Genomic DNA, 18,767 nt, shown 5'->3' on the forward strand with positions numbered 1-18,767 from the left:
ATTAACAAATTAACACAACTGGAGATCCAGCTTTATTCAACAAATCAGTTTCGTTTAAAGTCAATGTGACATAACGTTGGCAACTCTTTTCACTTACGTAATGCGGCATATTTCAAAGCAAAACAAGATATTCATTGAGAAAAATTCTATTTTGGCACATATCCACAGTCGTCCATCCATAATAGACACAAATCACTCACATTAAATTACACAAAAAAGTAAAGGCCGAGCTCAGATAATATTCCATAATCATGTCCCAGTAACCAACAATACACCCACAGCATGTAAAACCAATCCAACTAACCTTACATTATTTTTAAAATAATGTAAACTAAATGTAGATAATATGGGTATCAATGGGGCACCAATGAATAGGAGACCTCATTTCCATATTAAGTGGTAGATTAAGGAAGCCTGCTGAGCTGTTGCTAGCTTCTGGATTCGACGAATACCTTAAACTGAAAAAGGAATTGAAGAAGTGTCCAAAACGCCTATGCTGGATTGTAATTTAGAGCATTAAACGAAAGCGGCAGAGAATGGAAGACTAAAGAGAGGACAAAGACATTAGTGTGACAATATGGTTGATGTTGGCCTGAGGAAACCAAGTGAGGTCTCACCTTCAGTTAATCTCTAATACATTTAAAACATCTGGGAACGAGTTCAAGGACAAAATTTCTGCTGTGTGTGCACATATATGGAGAGTTTAAAACATTTACACAAATGTGTACCAAAAGACCAGTAATATACTATAAGCAAGTACACAAAGCTATCTGTTAGCATTATAATTCATCTAATATATGTGATTTAGGTGTAATGTGGATTTGGATGTGATTTGGAAATATGTACACCTTGGCTTTTTGAGTCACAAGCTAATGACATTTTGACAGTGCTAATTAGCTTACAGCACCAGAAAAACGTTCACAGACCTACACTAGCGACTATCCTGAGCTGTGACGTGAAACAACGTTTAAAATCAGTGGCTTAAACCCAAGTATATTGGTTTTTACATGTATGCATACAGTGCAAATAATGTACATTTTGTCACAGCATAGTATGCATATTTCTTATTCTCAGTCGGAAAACAAACCACAACTACACCAAACTTCTAAAGATGCACCAACAAACGGCTAATTTGATAAGCCCTTGTGAGAAACAAGATACACACAAGATAGTTTAAATTTGTACAAAGACAATGTTATCGCTAATAACGAGAAATTCCAGTGTGCATGTGTTGAGTGCCAGGGTTCGTGCATGCTATCAAAGAGTATACTTTACAATGCTGTTCAGTTGTACATAATGTATACAATAACCATTCATACTTTTGCCTTTATTACTGGCTAATGCTTACCAGTTAACCTTGACTCCAATACTCAAGACGACGACAGTTACCTTCAAAATGTCACATTAAACTGTTATTATTCAGTTAGCTAGCTAACCTGTTATGCTGCCTCAGAAGTCTGTCCAAAATCACTTTTAGGAGGTACCTTCATGTGCAAATTCTGCCTGCGAAGTAACTGCCTGTTAGGACAGTGAGGAACAAGTCAGCTTCCTAAGCTTTCAGACACTGACAGATACTACTGAGTGTCCAGCTAATTGTGCTGTCCAAACAAGATGCTTTGCACTGTTAAAGCCACAAAGAAAAGCCTACAAAAAGTCTACAATCAAAATGAGTAGTCTGTGAGTTCCTGACTTCTTCCTAAGTGCCTCATAAAGCTAAAAGGCACAATTAGATATAGAAAATAAAGGATACTGCTAGTCATGATCAGCAAGTCAATATCCACAGTTTAGACAAATACTGTACACAATGCTGACCACTACGCTACCATCCATGACTGCCATCAACATTATCTTTGCTGCCATTATCACAAACGTTAATATGATTTTCTCTTTGGCCAGCACAGAATGTCCTAAGGGCACCACAGCGAGAGCCAGGAACAAATGCAGTCATGTGTGTTCAGCCCAGGCTGAACAAGAAATTTTTACTAGAGAGGGATTTCTATTTTGCCTTACGACCATCAACTGCTAATGAAGTAAATAATCACTCTGGATGGGGATGAAAGTGGAAGGCGAAGACGTTTATATAGCTTGATGGAGGAGAGGTACTTACAGAGAGTCTCAATCAGTGCTCTACTTGTCTATTGGAAAGGAGGGGCAAAAACTGTGTGGGGAAACCCAGAGATTCGCATGAAACGTGACCTAGACGCTTCTTCTGAACTCTGTGGCTCCCATCAGTCAAACGCACACCCGGCTCACGTTTAAAAGAGTGTGTAAATGCTAAAAAACACGTGTAAAGAGGCCTCAGGGTGGGCAACTGCCGCCTATTTTATTACGCCAGGTTAAAGCTAAGCTCTGGAATAGTTTGTACGACTGTGGGGGAAGAAGACCATCTGCTGTGCTTCCAGGACTTGGAACAGACACCGTTCTCAGAACTTCTCTTTTTCCGCTCATCACAGCCGATACTGAGGGTTTAGAAAATCACTGGTAATAAAACACTAAATGTGGCCAAATATTCTTCATGATTGTAGAGGCATCTGACATTTCCTTTGATCAAAGACAAATGAGATGTGGTTTATTACAGTCACGTCCCACAGAGAGTTACTTGATGTGCTTCATATTTGAGTCAATTGTTTGATATCACATACAGCAAAAACACAAACATTCCTAAACCTATAAACAAACCCAAAACGAAAATTTTGTCATTAATCACTTAAAGCTTGAATGTAGCAACTCTCAAAGATGACACATTCTTAAAGGGATACTCCACCCCAAAACGAAAATTTTGTCATTAATCACTTACCCCAATGTCGTTCACCCAAAATGTAAATTAAATTACCATCAGGCCATCCAAAATGTGGATGATTTTGTTTCTTCATTGAAACAGATTTGGAGAAATTTAGCATTCCATCACTTGCTCAGCAGTGGATCCTCTGCAGTGAATGGGTGCCGTCAGACTGAGAGTCCAAACAGCTGATAAAAACATCACAATAATCTACAAGTAATCCACAGCACTCCAGTTCATTAGTTAACGTCTTGTGAAGTGAACAGCTGCATGTTTGCAAGTAACAAATCCATCAATAAAGCGTTTTAACTTTAAACCATTGCTTCTAGCCAAAGTATGAGTCAATCAATAATTCCTCCGGTGAAAAGTCTATCCGCTGTTGTCGTCTCTCATCAAAATCTACCAACATATTTGTTTAGAGTGGTTTTGGCTTGTAATCAGTGCTTGATCTGTGCATATTTTTCTCCTGATTCAGACGAGATAACTTTCACTGAAGAAAACAATATTATGGATAGAGGACTCATATCTTTGACAGAAGCAACGGTTTAAAGTTAAAAATGTCTTGATGAATTTGTTTCTTGTGAACACACAGCTTTGCACTTCTCAAGACATTAACTGTTGGACTGGAGTGGTGTGAAATACTTGTAGATTACAGTATTTTAATCAACTGTTTGGACTCTCATTCTGACGGCACCCATTCACTGCAGAGGATCCACTGCTGAGCGAGTGAGGTAAAGCTAAATTTCTCCAAATCTGTTCTGATTAAGACATTGAAAACATCTACATTTTGGATGGCTTGAGGTGGAGTACATTTTCAGAACATTTTTGGATGAACTAATCCTTTAAATATTTCTACCTGATTGAGAGACACAAATATTACAAATATTGTTGGCTCTTTAACAATCTGCTTTAGTTTCTCTTTTGTAGGTTGCTTTGGATAAAAGGATCTGCTTAAATGCATATAAATGTTATTGTAGAATGATTTTTAAAGCACATATTACAGTAAAGAGATTTGTCAAGAAAACATATTTATGCAATTTTTTTTATCTCTTTTGAAATTGGGGTGAAATGTGACCTGGACATGCCACAAATCCCACTACATATGTCGGGTGAGAACGTTCCTGTAAACAGCAGCAATGTCATGTTTCAAAACCCATGAATAATGAATCGTTACTCAAACGAGCTGAGCACCACTATCCAAACATTGCATCTCAAGGATGTCTCTCAGGGTTTAAGATGCCTCATCAGTTTGGATTTATGTGGATTTGGAAGTTTTCTAGTTATTTGGAGCTTGTCGTGTTAAGTACTTATCTCAATAGTAAATTACACATGCTTGCTTGGTTGATTTGTCGCTCTGATGTTGTAGCACACATGGCCGCTCGTAGTACAGAACACTTTGGCTTCAGTTCTTCTTTAAGGGTCAACTATTGCACTACTCTTAACATGAAGTAAAACAAGCTGACCTCCATTTAAGGGGAAAATCTTACTAAATGAACCTAACTGGCTGTTACAAGAGCCCAAGGTACTTTTAATGACAATGAAAACAAGATGAAAAATCTGAGTACTCACAACTTGCCCCTAATTAGTTACAAATGATTTACCCAGCATGCAACACTCAAATTAGCAGCCTGTACTAACCCCAAGGGGCATAAAATGCCTACAGCTGTTGAATCATTACAGGCCAACCATCTGCAAACAGAACTTTTCTTATAAAAGCACTTTAAGGACAACATTTAACAGTTTTTCTCCCCCCCTGCCCCAGTGCAATTACAACAACAAAGGTCTTGCATTTGTTATGCTAATTGAACATTTTCCTTCATTAGACTATTTTTGATCTTGCACTGTTTCCTTTGATTCTGAAGCATGTAATCCCAACAGCCTCAGAGATTCTTTTTTTTTGCTCTATGAACCTCATAGTAGCAGCTGAGTATGAGGTGAAGTCTGCCCCATGCAAGGCCTACAGACCTGCTGAAAAACGTCAGTCCCAACAACAAATCAACATTTCTCAATCTAAAGTAGGCCTAGATGTTTTATTTGAGTCTCACAATATGTCCCGAAGGCCACAACTTCCTGTTTATTTCAAGCCTGCAAAGTAATAAAAAGGAGAATGAGGATGACAGTGTGGAATATGGTAATTATGAGAATGAAATGTGATTATATCCAGCTCCAACACAGAGAAAAAAAAAAAAAAAAACATTGTGGTCCAAACACATCCATTGAAAGAGGTTCGAGGTTAATGACAAAGGTTAAAGAAAATCTCTAATCGATAAGCAAGAAGGTCCGATCCTGATAGAAAATGTATGAAGAGGAAAAAAGCGTTGGTTGTTTTGTATGTGCTAATGTGAAAACCAGAAACCTTCTGACCAGACGCGAGCGTAAAAGGGACATTCATGTTCATCTCACGTGAAAAAAAAAAGAGATAGCGGCCAATACAAGTTAATTAATGCCTGTCTTTTATTCAGCTGAAAGCGTAAGTGATTACAGAACCACAGTAGTAGTAGTGCTGGAGGAGTGACCACCTTTATGAATGGAGATGAATGAGAAACTTATACAACACACACACACACACACACACACACACACAGTGACAATGACAGGAACACACAAATCAATGCAAAGAAACACCTGTACATGGCTTAACTTTTTATTCCATTTGAAAGTGCACATAGTAGACATACACATATGAATGATGTGACATGCTTGGGGTTGTAGTAGAGTGAATCATGAATGAATGATTCTTTATGAACACTCAAACTTTGCTCGCACTGCCGCCGATGAGACTGAAATAAGAGACATTTACATGGTTATAAAGTAAAACGGTCACTATAGACTTTCTCCCCAGCAAGTTGCAGTGCCGAATAGCCCCTCACACATCCACACACACACACACATATATATATATATAAATACTCACCACATGTGTTTTCTGGGAGGCAGGCTACGCTTTCTGTTGATGGCACTCACCCCGAGAGCCAGCTGCATTACAGTAATGTATTTCTGGTAATTCACCATGGTACTGTTCACCGCTTTTTTGAAACAAAAATCCGCAAAAGAAGCGCTGGTACTACTTATAATATCAATTTATTCTCTCCTCCTTCTCCTCATACTCCCTGGCATCGGCTTCAACTGCGTCTTCCTTGTTGACCATCACAAGCGCCATTTCCAGCGGTAGCAGCACTGACAGAGAAAACGCACGCCGCTGCCACCCATCACTACAGTAATGACAGTCTGCTCGTATTACCTCTTAGAACTGAAAGCGCGCCAATCCACTCGTTATTAGTCACGAGATTCTTTTCCCGCCACGCGCGCGTGCTGCAACTTTGCTTAGAACGCTCTCTCTCTCTCTCTCTCTCTCACTCTCTCTCTCACGCGTCCGTGCGTGAGGTATCTATGGGAGTCTGTGTAGGTGTGTGTGGACTTGGAGGGGGAGTGGGGGGTTGTGGCTTCAAGAAACAGCTCACCAAATTAAAAAAAAAAACAAAGGAGAAAAAGTCATCATTTACTTAGCCTCGTTTTCGTCACTGAATAAAACAGCAGAAAAAGGTAACTGTGACATTTTATCTAACAATTTGAAATTCTGAGAAAAAAAATTGCGAGATGTAAACACACAGTTGCGACAATTCTGCTAATTTGTGTGTGTGTGTGTGTCAATTTTGAGTTTATATTTTACACTTTTCCAAGACGTAATATCTGTAATTCTGAAGTACAGCGAATATCCACACTGGAGCGTTGACTGACAGCCCACACATACATCTCAAAATTAGGGGTGCGTTTTGAAATCATGTGAAATCACGCACCTGATGGAATTTACCGCTGATTAGAGAACCGGCTTTACTGACGAGATGCGCATTAATTATCGACCGATATTTATCATGCACCCCTACTCAAAATATTAGATTAATCCGTGCTGAGGAGCCGTGTTGATGCACAACCCACGTAAAGAAGATAATTCCGCAAATAACTGCAATTGCAGGTTTCAAACAGAGATGGCAAACAGGCAAAGCTTACAATATTTTGAGCTTTAATATTTTACTCATGAATAAGTCTTTTTAATTAATAATTTCATTGACTTCTCAAAATTCATCTGGGGTGTACAATAATGTAATTCGCTTCTTAGTATGAGGCATTGCTGAAATTAAGTAGCAAGTTTCCCGAAACTGTAGTAACTTTGTCACACATCTGTTGTTCAAAGCATGTTTGTTCAACAATATAATTTTTGTTAATGATGTCACACAGGGGATGGAGTAATGCGATCAAATTTGGAGGCTAAAGTTTCAAAGTTAAATTCTGTTCTCCTGTCTGGCATTGATTCATTTGCTCCTCAAAAATCGCGCTCTGTTTCATTTGTGTGACATGCTCCTTGGTATAATGATGGTTTGCATGCAATGAAGACATCCTGTTGTAAGATGGAGCGTACTGTATGTGGCATCTCTCTGTTCTGATGGTGCATTATCAGGCATGGAAGGATTGTTTACATGAGTATAAGGCTGTAATTGTTTCTGCCCAAATCTGATAATTGTTCTAAAATAATACACAATCATCAAAACAAACCGAGACAATTTTTTAATTCCATTAACAAATTGTTGAATTGTAATAGTCTTTCGCCTGTAATTGCCTCAACCCATCTTTGTAATAAGTTTCTTGATTTTTTTTGGCACTGAGATTGATAAAGTACGAAAAAGTGTTCGGTACGGTAAAGTGTACCTCTACCCTGTTGTGCTCTTATTTGGTAAATACTCCTTTTTATACTGGTATTACTTTTTCAAATTTTTGCACATTTGACTCATGTTCGTTTAACTGAAAACAATCTATTTGAGTCTTTGCAGTCTGGCTTCCGTAAATACCATAGCATTGAAACAGCATTTGTTAAGGTCACAAATGATCTGCAAATTGCCTCAGATTCTGTCTGTCTTTCAATTCTGGTCCTTCTTGATCTCAGTGCCGCTTTTGACACCGTAGATCATTCTCTTTTAATTACTCATTAAGAAACTGTTTTTGGGATCTCTGATACTGTACTAAAGTGGTTTAGGTCCTACCCCAAATACCTTAATAACCCTCAAACAACAATTTTATTCACAACAGATTTTTAGTCACTCAAGGATCAGTTTTGGGCCCCTTGCTTTTTAATATCTACATTTTCTCACTTGGTCAACTTTTAAGATCTCTTGGTCTAAAATTTCATTTCTATGCAGATGACACTCAAATCTATGTACACTCAAAACCTGATGATACTGTGCCTATGGATTTTCTTTCTCAATGTATTTCTAAGACTAAGGAATGGATGTCGCAAAATTTTCTTTGTCTCAACAGTGAAAAGACTGGCAGTTGCGTAAAGCGGAATGGTTTCTTTAATTGTTGATGATTCTTTTATGGAATCTCGGACAAAATTAAAAAATCTAAGGATAATATTTGATTTGAATTTAACATTTGAGCCTCATATTCTGAATACTGTTAAAACATCTTTCATCTTAGAAATATCACAAGATTACATCTAATGTTGTCTTTCCCTGTTGCTGAGAAGTTGATTAACACCTTTGTTTTCTCTTGAACTGACTATTGCAATGCTCTGTTGGCCGGGGTATCAAAAGCTACCCTTAACAAATTACAGGTCATGCAATATCTGCTGCCAGAATCCTAAATAACAAGGAAAAAGGATCATGTCTCTCCTATCTTGGAGTCTTTGCACTGGCTTCCTGTTAGTTTTAGGGCTGATTTTAAGATTCTGATGCTCACTTACAAGGCTCTGCATGGTTTGACATGGCAATATCTGTCAGAGCTCTTAACTTCATATCAAGTCCATACCATCGTCCCTACGGCTCCACCTTGATCAGTCGTCGACCATCCGCCACCTCTGGACTCTGCCTCGTCCCGCCGTCCCTCAGACTCTGTCAGGCTCCTCCTTCCCTCCGGCTCCACCTCAGTCCTCTGTTGCTCCAGCTCCACCGTGGCCTTCCGGATCCCCGCCTGGTAGCCAGCGCCATCTGCTCCACCGTGGCTCTCCGGATCCTGGGTGTCCCCCTGGCTCATTTGGTTTCCGTCTCCACCTCGGGCTCCTCCACCACCTGCTCCACCGCCGTCGGTCGGCCCCCTGGAGTTGTCAGCCCTTCCCCCACCATGGCTCCTACCTCCATCAGCTCCACTGTAGGCTGCCATCATGGCTTTGGCCTGGGTCTCGCCTGGCTCCTCCTTCCGCTCCGGTTCTCTCTTGTCATCTCCCTGGCTCCTCTCTCAGTCATCACCACCTTGGACTCTGTTAGTTGTTCTCCTGGGAGTCCATCCTCCACCAGAATCTCCACCTGTCTTGTCTGCCTGCCAGCCCTTTGCCTTCCTCTGTCACCATCCCACATCCACTCCTTTGTCCTCCTCCTTAGTCCCCCTCCGTCCCTCCCTCTATCTCCACAGCCCGAGGACGCGTCTTCCGGAAGGAGGCGAACTGTCACACCCCTGTGGACTGTTGATCATGGTTTCTCCCTCTGTGTCCTTATTTGGTTGTTCCTGTTCTCATTATTAGTTAATCATTATTGTGATATAAGAACCTTTTATTAAGAGAAATATTAAACATGGTATTAAAAACATTCAGACTTTCTGATCCTTTTAAACTTTTCAATTACATGATATATGTTACTAAAATATTAGGACAAAATAAGACAAATAAATTTTTTTTTTAAATAAATGTTATTATTAGAATTTATTGTTGTTGGTGGTTTAATTTGTAAGATTTTTAATTTGTATTAATTTATTTTGATTCAGATACAGTAACACTGCAGCTCCTCATTCAGAATGAAACCTGCTTTATTTGATTTCAGTGGGGGCCGTTCAATTTGGCCGAATTCAGTTTGGGGAATAATTTGCTTTTCACTCAGCCTCAGATTGGGCTGGTGGTGCAGAGCTAATATGCAGTGATTCCCATTTTCAGTTAAACAGATTATTCTTATTCAGTTAACCTATTCTTGGATAATGGCAATGATGCTTAGATTGTCAGTATCAAGACAGCTTTACACACATAAGTTAGATCGGCCAGTTCCTAAGCCAGTCTTATTTTTGATGTAATGTGCAACCCTGATTGTGGTGGGCATGTGCAGAATAATGGGCTAGATGAAACACAAAGAGTAGGTGCTGAGTCTTGTGGAGGTAGACTGTAATTATGGTGGTGACATCACTAGCGGTGTCAACCCACTGTCTTGCGCTCCAGTGATTCATCTACAGTTATCAAAAGGATAATTACCTTTTACATTCAAAACTGGTTTGCATTCAAACACTGACACCTAAATGAAGACGAAAAAGAAGAAACAGATAATGGCAAATTAAGTTTTTATACAACTCTGTGGTCTTTAGTGACTGAAATTCATAAAAGGAGTTGTTGACAGCTTGTTGGCATATGGGAATTTCATTCATCGAAAAAGTAATTTAGGAATTTCATTCATCACAAATTATTTGGACTGGAATTCAGATGAAACCTATAAAACTTTATTTTAAAATATGACATACAGTATATGAAATTATATATGGTGTACTGTATATATACAGTATAAGCAGTTAGTAAATGTATTGTATCACATTGTAAACAGGCATTTGTGCAGTTGATCTATTGTTATTCTGCAGAACAGAATGACATGCTGTGTTAAATTCTGCATTGGTACCACACACAAAAACAAACAAAAACACACACACATCTTTAATCCCACTCATCACTTCTGCTGGTGTGTTTGTGTGTCCTTCTGGGACCACACCACACAAACAAAAAACACACACATTGTACACACACACAGAAAGAATCAAACTTACTATTAAAACCAAACTCACAATTAATACTAAACACACAATTAAAATACATTAGACAATGTAACTACATTAGCATTTATACCAAAATACTTCACTCATATTTATGATTCATGAGACAAGGTAACTACATTAGCATTTATAGCAAATCATAATAATGTTCTGTTTATTAAATGCTTGTACTGCATTTTTGTTGTTTACCACTTTATATGCTCAAACTCTTTAAGGTTGAATGGATTTTGATTGGCTTTCAATGTTTTTATCATTAATAAGCGAAAAAAATTAATAAATCTTAAAGTGATTCCAATGATAAGAGCTCCTATAATTTTATAACCTAACGACAACCACCCAAATTTTAAAAAAAAAATACTAAATTGTTCCTATACATTTCAGCTCAACAAAAACAGTCCATTATTATCATTTTAACTGCAAACTGGTATTTGTTATCATATTATTTGACTTCATTATCATAATCATAAACACACTGGTTTGTAGCACAAATAATTTTACCATTTACTGCGCTTTGTAATTCTTGTAGTTATTATCTATTGTGGCTAATGAATCGAAAAACTCGCACATTCACAGAAAATAGCATAGTTTTTTGTTGAAAAATAAGATGGATAGCTATGATGTGGACGTCGCTGTTCTCACAGAATTAGAACAATCATTAAAACTGTATAAACAGCCATTAACAAACATCTAGCAATATTTACAATGCCGCTTAATTGCAAATGGCCAGCAATGAATATTCAATATATCAGGCAGGCCTTCTCAAAACAATCCTTTGTATGCGACGGTGTCTCATTCCCTCTGTATAGGACACAAATTTAAACATTCACAGATCTATTTCAGGACGCCCGCCAATCTAAGTTGGTCGAGGACCTTACTTCCCCAAGCCCAGCGTGGCGGCAGCTATACCAGCGTGATGTGGAGAGCGCGTCCATGAAATAGGACAAGTTAGGAGTGCCCTCCTTCTTTGGTCTTCCACAAACAGAAACATGTGGGTCCAGGAACGCGTTATAAGATTCAAAGCTCATTCACCAAGGAGGAAGAGTTGGACCCAAGCCGCAAGAACCCTCTTCAGCTGGGGTGGTGTGATTTATGACTTTTCACAAGTGAACAAAGAGGAGAAATTAGGTAAAAAAGAAGGCGGTCCTTCACACATGAACTCACTGCACTAGGAGAGAAGACACATTTAGAGACACAAGAGAGGGATGTTCCAACTTATGCACACGGGAGCGTGCGATTCGCCCGTCCCAAAACACATACACACACCCATTCAACTCAAACAGTGCTAACACAGCAACATATTTAAATAACAACACTTCATTCGCTTATGCATGCGTAAACTAACACTTGGTGTCACACTTCAGTGCTGTCGCGGTGCTTTTTCCCAGTATGCCATGAGGTGAGTCATCCGCTTTAATCTTCCTCACTTTCCTCCTCTTTTCTTTGTTAACCTGACAGACTAGGATTTCAGCCCTGTTATTTTTAACCAGTAATGAGCTGAATTCTCCACTGCTGGGATGTAGGAGCAGTTTTGCGAGTGAAAAATGGAGATGCTAGAAGCACACATTTCATGGTATTTAATTTTACGCCACCATATAAAATATTCAACGGTTAACCTGACACATTCAACAAACATTTATTTAGCCTTGCATTTCATGCAATCGAAAAGGGCCTGAAGCAAAATGTAGCATTATATTTGTAACCAAAAGCTTAGTGATCTGAGCACAGCATCAACAAAATATGTGTAAAGGTTTGTAAAATGGTTACATGTTTGATTATGTTGTAAAACATGTTTGGTCGTTATTTGACGAAACAAGCAAAATGTGTTTTCTGACCAAAAATATCCCTTTAACAGCTCCGAAAGAGACTTGAAGTGAAACATAACACAAAATGTTATAAATAACTATATAAAACAATTGAAAATATATTTTGTTAATTGAAATGAAGCTGAAATTAAGTGAAATATAAATATTATATGATAAACTTAAACTTAAAGGTATAGCTCAGTTCAACCAAACAGTTGCATACTATGGAAGTCAATGGCTACCAGCAACTGTTTGGTTACCCACATTCTTCAAAATATCTTCTTTTGTGTTCATCAGAAGAAAGAAATTCATACAGGTTTGGAACAACTTTTTTTTTTGGATGAACTATCCCTTTAAATATTTTTCAACAAAAATTAGAAATGTTGCCATGGCAATTAACTGAAACAAAATAAGTTTAAGCTGAATTACTAAAACTAAAAAATAAGAATAAATAGCAACATTGTGATATGAAGTAAAAATATGAAACTATTAGAAATTGGAACAATTTCATATCAACATGTATATCTAGCCTATACAAATATGCATGTTTATGTATGTGTAATACATTTTTGGACATATATGTCATGTACCTATATACATCTTAAAACCCAAAAATACATATTAATATTAAATAAGTAAATAAAAAAGACATGCATTAATATTACAAAAATAGATATTTTTTTGTATATGTTGTTTTAATAAAATTCAAATGTGTTTTTGAAATATATTGTTGTTACATATAATACCTTATACAAAATCATCATATAGATATTATGAACATACTGCGTGAACATAATATATTTCCGTAAGGGGCTAGATAGGTAATTTAGCCATTGGCCTACTAAACACCTCTAAAAGTGATCTGAAATTAAATGTAGCATTAATTTTTGCAAACGCAGACCTCTTGGGTCAAAGCATCTGCAAAGTGCACATCTTCATCTTCTTTGATGATGTTGTGTAATACTGTATGAACATTGCACACTGCAGTTGCCTCACAGACCGTGAATATTAAGTTTGCTAACTTTCAAACCCACATGGGGTGTTACAAAAACACAGCACTAGCAAAAACCTATTCTAACTGCATACCTAATTTAATGCATTAGCTCCACAACAGAACTCTATAATTGGAAATCATTATAGTGGTTAACGTTGATGGTCAAGGATAAGCCCAGCCAGACCCAGTCCTTTAATGATCACTCAGTCCAGTGGAGACCGGCTTTGGCCTATGATTTAGAACAGCATGTTTGCTCAAAGTCAGCAAGAAACTGAAAACTATTAGACGGACAGGGAAAAAGTGAGAGCTGATTATTTAAAAACATCTTAATGATGGATTTGTTTCTTACAAACACACAACTTTTCACTTTACAAGATGTTAACTGATGGACTGGAGTGGTGTGTGGATTACTTGTGGATTACTGTGATGTTTTTATCAGATGTTTGGACTCTCATTCTGACGGCACCCATTCACTGCAGAGCATCCATTGGTGAGCAAGTGATGCAATGATAGATTTCTCCAACAAACAAACTCATCTAAATCTTTGATGACCTAAGAGTCTATTGTTAGGAGATTTTCATTTTTAGGTGAACCTTACCCATCTTAATCATTATCTTAATCATTATTAATAATTTTTCTAAAATGTTTTGGAATATATTTTTCAAAGTAATTCATTCATCATGTTATCATCATGAGCATCATGTTATTCACCCTTGTGTTTTTTTTACTGTAAGCCACTTAAAATTGAAAACTTTGCTGTCAAATTTTGATTTTACATTTGTTTATTAGCACACACCATGAGCCACACAAACACACACACATACTATATGCAAACAATACGACAAAATACACACACTAGTTACATTTATATTCAAATGTCATGAAGCCGAGCTGGAGGCAGGATGTGTCCTACTTCCACAAAGAACGGCTACTCAAACAAACAAACCGCCCTGTTAGCCTCATTCGCCAACATTTCTAAAAGACTTTGTTTAGCTAAAAGCTGTGTTTACTCTTTATTCGAAAACACACATTTTCGTAAAACATGACAATCCCCAGGCGCTTATACACATCGTTTGCTCAGATTGTGGCTCACTTTGTTTACACAAATCTATTTTAATCTATTTGAGAAAAAAAAGTCAACTGAGACTCACTCATAGCATGTACGATATTGCAAGGATTATAGAACTTTACCTTATAAATATGTATATATGTAAATATAAACTATCATAACGAATTAGATGCTCTTGCAGTCTGTACTTGTACTCCTCATACATATTCAACATTATTCTTTTTATTTCTCTACACGTTTCAAACAAACCTTGAACTCTGCTTTGAACTTTTGAATCTGAAACATCTAGATTGTCATAAATCGTGTACTTACATGTAGTGTTCGTAATGCTGCGCTCCCATCATGGTGTCCATAATCATGCCTCTCTGTGGTGTGCTGTTACCGTGTCTGAGGTTTTCAAACTGTCCAGCTCTTTTGTGTGTCTGTCTGTAATTTGTGTGACCCAAACTGATTTTGTCATATTGCCACGTCAGTGACTGTGTGTTTGATGTGTGTTCCAGCTCTGGGTCAAACTAGTGGCGCTGTCATCTCCATGATGATTTTGCTGTCAGTCAGACATAAAGGAGGCCTACTTTAGCGAACAATATGCCTGAGTGTGCCTTCACCTCACAGAGATTCATCTTTGCGATGTCTGTCCTCCCCCACTGCAAGCCCACGTCCTCTATTTCAAGCCCAGATTGGATCTAGCCTGATTTTACAGGGCCATAACTATCTGTGCGCAAACCAGGACTCCATATGCAACACAACAATATTATGAAGTGTGTAATTAATATTTTTATAAATATTTCATAATTAAAATATTATAGATTCAATATTGTATTATATTTGCATATTCTATTTTGATATATTACAGTCCAAAATGAATCTATAAATTAAATCTTGTAAATATGTAAATAATGTTAATAATAAAATTAAATACATAGATGTAATTCAATATAATTGAATTCATTTTAAATATATTTACATTTATTTATATAAAATGTACATATTTATACATTTAACTCATAAATATATTTATTAAATATTTCATTTAATATATTTGTATATCCAAAAATGATCTATAATTAAAATATACTACTAAATAAACAATAAAATTCAATATACATAGATCATTCATTTTAAATCTATTTAAATTTTTCAACAAAATGAATGAATTAAAAAAATTATTTACAATTAAAATAGCATAATAAAATAAAATAGATTTGAACTCAATGTCATATACATATGTATGTGTATATAAGAAATAATTATATATAATTAAATACATTTATATTTTACATATTCTAATTATATATTTTAATTATATTTGTTATATAGCGTGAAATATATAGTTTAAATATATTATGAAATATGGAATATAATATTTGTAACGTTGGGGCGTCAAATGAGTTGAAGATCCAAATGCAGGCTTTATTCACAAACGTGATCAGACAGGCAGGGACCAGTACAAACAAACAATAATATCCCAGGCAAAGACAAAGAGTAATCCGTAAACAGGCAATGGTCAGGGCAGGCAGCAAAACAATTGTAAAAAACAGATAAACAGTCCAAGATCCAAAATACACGAAGGCAAAGCAAGGCAAAACAAGGAAACACAGGCAGGAACACAGAAACTAGGAAACATTACAGGTGTGTTAGGGATGGGCAAATCGATCCTGAAGTATCGATATATCGTTACTGATGCGCGTATCGAAAGTATCGATACTCAAATAAAAATATTAAGGTGTTTTTATTTACCAGTGATTTTGTTTATTTAACAAAAAACAATGCATACAATATGCATTAAATTGGATGAATAACCTATGTTAGCAAATAATTGTGTGGGAGGGATTTTCCTGTTCATTTGAACACACGCACATGCTGCAATGCAGAATCAAACAATTACAGAGAGTGTTCACTCACTTCTGATAGTACATTTAAATTGAGCTACGTTTCCCAAAAGTAGCCTATAATAAGAAAGCATTGATGTTTTGGGAACGGCAGTCCAGAACAATGCAGAAAACACATATATGTTTGAGTTATTTCACAATAAACATATTGAAATTGTACCCTAGTTTGTGCAGTACATTTATTTAAATTTGAAGGTTAAAAGTTCATAAAGCTCATATTGTTAATATAAATCATACACTCTCCGAATAAAAAGGTTGCATTTTATGCATGCAATAGCCTATTACTGGCAGTCCCTTATAACAACAAATTATAGTTTTCCTAAAGTGACCATAGTTTAACTATAGTATTTGTATATTTCCATGGTTACCACTACAGTAAACATATTTTAACCATGTGTAAACAAAAATATAACCTAATAAGTTGCAATGAAAGCATATTGAATGTTAAAATGCATTTCAAATATAAAGTTAAGTAGGTATTATTACGAATTGTACTCTTAGTAATTTAATAATTTAATACATTTCATAATTTCAAAGTTCAGTTCAGAAGTATTGTATTGGTATCGGTATCGGTATCGATATCGACGAGACTGGCCATTAAAAGTATCGGTATCATATCAAAAAAATAAAAATAAGTGGTATGGCCCATCCCTAATGTGTGTGTGGATGAGTGCAACCTTTATAGTGTGACTGATGGGAAACAGGTGTGAATGTGTGATTGGTTCCCGGGTGAGGGATCATGGGAAATGGAGTCCGGAGAAAACAAAGACAACACACATAATCGTGACAATATTATACATATTATAACAGAACATATGTAATAAAAATATGTAATTCTAAAAACTTTACAAATAATATACAGTATATTGATTAAAAACAATCCTATTGGTGGCATTTCAAACACTGATTATTAATATAATGCCACATAATACACATGTTTTTTTTGTGTCACCTGTGTATGATAAGGTTTATCAGTAATTTATACTGAAAAAAATACAATTAAAAACTACCACCGTTATGAATTCAAATTTTATTCCATTTTAATTCTAATTCTGATTCCTTAAATTCAAATGCACCTCGTCTTCCATCACAGCATGTACAGACAGCTCACATACACGCACATCTCTTTCTAGTGTCCCGTGGCTTGCAGGCTCTGTTCATGTCCCGTCCCACTCACTTCTACACACACAATGACTGTCAGCTATAGACTCCTGATCTAACAGCATGCTGACACCACAGATGAAGCAGCTTCACACGGCATGACTGCCAGAGCCTCTGGCCAGCTTAACTCTCTCTCTCTCTTCATGCTTAAAAGAAGAGGTTGAAATGCGGCTTTGATGTGCTGTGCAATTATGGCCATATGCAAGTAACAAACAGATGCACTGTCTTCTTATTACACAGACAGGTGAAGCTGGTTTACATTAGGGAGATGAGAAGGCAAACTTGTAACAGTGATGCCAGCAAGTATTCACATTCAAAGCAAAAATTCTGATGTACGTGGCAACAGGACACTCCACAGTGCAGGGAAAACAAAACATAGACCTCATTTAATCACATATCCAACAGTGTAGGAATAAAGGAATGCAACATATTTGTAATTTCAACCAATCCCAAAGGATTCTAATGGAACCCTCAACACTAAGGATTTAACTTTATTTGTATGGTTTAACAGTGTTATTTTAGTATTATCTGTATACTATTTACAGTTATATTATTTGTTAATATTTTGAATATTCTCCGAAACTTCTCCGTTTCATTTATGAACATTTCCTGGGACATTTCCATTTCCAGCACAATACAATGCAATTCATAATTCAACACCTTTGAAAAAAAAAATCAATATGGAAAATTCCTTCATTTTAACACTTAATTTTCCTTCATTGTGCTTTTATTATTTTTTATTTATATATTTGATTCGTTTATATATATAATTTTATTTCAGTTAATAATTGTAGTACTTCAACTTAAATCTATTTCAATTGGTTACCAACAAGGCAACATTTCAATTTTTAAAAAAGTTTTTCATCTAATATTTATATTTCAGCTATTTAAACTAACAAAACATGCTTCCTAATCATTTTATTTTTAGTTAAGTTAACAATAACATCACTGATTATGCATGCATGTAGCCCAGCATATAAGTAATACCTTAATAATTGCGTAACTTTGGGCAACCATCAGATTTTGTTTAATTAAAATATCATTTATTACCATTTTTTCCAAACTTGTATGCTTACCTATGTACACACAGTCATATGAACAACCAATAAGTATTGATTTAAGTTTCACAAGCCCTTAAAATACATAAAACTGGTTTAATTTTGAGTCTTTTTGAAAAAAAAAAACAAAAAAACCCAGCACATATTAAGAATCATTTTTTTGCTAGTAGGACAATGCACTATATGTTTTAGATTTACTAAAAATAATGACTCATTAGAGTAAT

General features: G+C 36.2%; 1 protein-coding gene across 1 annotated transcript in view; it reads right to left on the reverse strand.

Moving 5' to 3' along the window:
* Window positions 1–18,767, reverse strand: part of LOC109112881 (tight junction protein ZO-1-like) — a 93,978-nt gene that overhangs the window by 71,038 nt on the left and 4,173 nt on the right.

Source organism: Cyprinus carpio, chromosome A25 (genome assembly GCF_018340385.1).
Source record: "Cyprinus carpio isolate SPL01 chromosome A25, ASM1834038v1, whole genome shotgun sequence".
Classification (NCBI taxonomy): Eukaryota; Metazoa; Chordata; class Actinopteri; order Cypriniformes; family Cyprinidae; genus Cyprinus; species Cyprinus carpio.